Genomic DNA, 2833 nt, shown 5'->3' with positions numbered 1-2833 from the left:
AAATAGAGAAGCAAAACCAGAATTTGGACCAAGTCTGATAATAGAATAGAGAAATCTAGAAGAATGCTCGTACAACTGGGAGAAAGAATAGCAGAACTAAAACCAAACACCCATCGACCAGAAACCTTAGAACTGATAACAGAACTTCAGAAAGCAGTGTATTCAGTTTAGACTCAAAACAGAACAGAATTGGACCTTGAACATAATAATATATGCCGCAGGGTAGAGAAAACAGAAAACTCTGACCTGTGATTAAGAGAAAGAAAGATAGGTAGACAACTAGGCTAGGAATCCACCTAAGCCCCACTGGAATCCACCACGTACACCACAGAATCCACAGCAAGTGTCCACTGAATCTACGTCAGCATAAATTTCAAGAAAACTGAAAGCTATATCCCTAAATGGCTGGCAACATACATATATAGACTCTCAAAATATGACTCCTAACATGACTAGAAATAGCCAATACCAAGTTAACAACTAATAATCAAACTAGTTACTTAATTAATCATAGAAGACTTGAACAACTCCTGCTCTAACTAGGACTCCAACTTAAACTAAATAATAAAGTAAATCATGTATTCCCAAAGTCCTACCCCTATCACAATGGAAACCCATTGGACCAAAGCCCCAACATGTATAGAACTCAACCCAAGGCGTATTTCCACTAAAATAGGACCACTTTTGTAATTTTCTTGCATCACAGGTTAATCTCTAAAGCCATCAATTAATTGTTTTAGTTGAGTTCCACGAAATGCATACCTGAAGGAAGAGGCTAGTCAACTTTGGACATTCAAGCTTCAAAATTTCCAAGGAGTAACAATTGCTGAGAAGATAGAAGCAATGGTGAAAAAATTAGCAGATAAGAATACCACCAAAAGTATGAGCAGAAATTAGCAAAAGATAAGCTTGTCAAAGGGGAAAGAAGAAATGCACCTCAAATTAAGAAAGCTTAGATTGGAACAAGCAACATCTACTTCCTTCAGATTTGCAGACAAAGATAGGTTTAATGATAACAGATGTAAACAACGGGCCCTTGGAGGAATGACAACTTTCTCAATGTTTGAACACCCTACGCAGTTCAGATTCTGCAGTAAACGGTCCGGCTGCTCAATTTGCTCCTGGATGATCTCTAGAGAACAGATTGCAGATGAGCCATCAAAGCTAGATAACTCAAAAAGTTGGCCACCACTATAACCCCAGTTCAGGTCATGCATATTCACACATCCATTCAGGCTCACATGGGTCAGATGTGTACAGAAAGCAAGAAGCTCCTCTATTGCAGACTGGCAAAGGCTTCCTTCCATTAGACAAGTCTAGCTCACGAAGGGCTGGGAGAGCACCTTCCTTATAAAGAGCCTCCAAAGAAGAGTCGGTCAGATACTTGCATGCTTGTAATTTTAATACCTATACAAAATGGAAATGAAAAGATAAACAAGATTATCATTCAATGCATACAGTTTGAATCATTCCCCAACCAACAAAACAGATGAAGCGTAAGTGGCCATGTAGGAAAATTTTGACACGTTATCTGTCTCCTGTTTATCTGCTTCTATATTTCCAGTATTATTTTAAGAAAAAAATAGTGAAACAGCTATTGAGCTGGGCCTAGCTCAAAGGGCACCTGATCTTGAGCCACATGGAGGGAGGATATGACCAATCTAAACCACTGGATAGCCACATGTCAAATTTGGCTTTCTAAACAAATCATATGACCAACATTGTATTGAAATTCTTGTCCTGCATTTTGAGCAATTAACCATCTAGTCCACTTGCTGGCTTTTTTCTTGTATTTCAAACCCTTTGTTTTGCCCCGAGGCAAACTCCATCCAGCTTGAAATTTGTCAGGTGCACCAAATGTAATCGTTAGGCAAGCTGCCCGGTGGCAATATAAACTGCCACTCCTGCACCTGCTACAACACACAACGATTATTTTGCCACCACCATCCCTTTACTAATAAATGGAACTCAACTATCTTATAATTGGGGTTGTGGTAGGAGAAATTTGACTTTACTAGCCATTTGACCTGCCAAACTTCTATGATTTTTCTCTCTACAAGCAACAATGGAAAGACAATTTCTTACTTGTTTTTTAAAAAAATGCAAGTAAAAACATTAGAATTAATTTTCAACGGTCAAGCTCAGAATATGCTGTGTTAGTGAGCTGACAATGCATCTTCCCCTCACCCCAAAAAAAGGGGCAATCAGGCACAATCAAGGAGCCAACAGTTGTGTATAAGATAGTATCTAAAAAGAATAAAAACGAAAGGGGGGAGAAGGAGAAGCATCCATAAACTAAACAAAAGAAGAACTGAAGAACTAAAAGAGAGGATTTTTCTGTTTCGGGATGCCGTGTATTAGAATTACCTTCAATTGTAAACAGGACTCAAAAACTGGCTGTAAGTTCATCAGGAAAGTGTATGATAAATCCAGCAAGATTAAATAAGAAAGCCGGCGCAAAGAAAAAAGGCCATTTGGACCAATGGATGGGGAGATGGATACTCCCATTCACATACTTCCCCCCTGCATACGCCCATTCACACTCACATTGACTAACATAATCAATTCACATTAACATTCACATTGAGACAAAGAACCACATCTCTAGCATGGATCGAACAACCTCAAGATCTCATCAACCAACCCTTCCTACATCTACCTTTCAAGCAGTGGAGACAAAGAACCACATCTCTCTCTCTCTCTCTCTCTCTCTTGCTCAATAAGCTCAATCAAATCTATCATATAATTATTTCTTCTTTAGTCTAGTTTCTTTCCCTTTCATAAAGAATTACTATGCCAAAAGCCCAAATGCTTAAACTTTTAGTTAGACATT

The 2833-nt window shown here is 38.6% G+C and overlaps 1 pseudogene; it reads right to left on the bottom strand.

The window, feature by feature from the left end:
- Nucleotides 1-296: 296 nt before the first annotated feature.
- On the bottom strand, nucleotides 297-2508 carry LOC122665549 (annotated as a pseudogene).
- Nucleotides 2509-2833: the final 325 nt, after the last annotated feature.

The sequence above is a fragment of the Telopea speciosissima genome, chromosome 6 (assembly GCF_018873765.1).
Source record: "Telopea speciosissima isolate NSW1024214 ecotype Mountain lineage chromosome 6, Tspe_v1, whole genome shotgun sequence".
Lineage (NCBI taxonomy): Eukaryota > Viridiplantae > Streptophyta > Magnoliopsida > Proteales > Proteaceae > Telopea > Telopea speciosissima.
The sequence above is the reverse complement of the archived record's forward strand: the minus strand, read 5'-3'. Positions and strand labels throughout refer to the sequence as shown.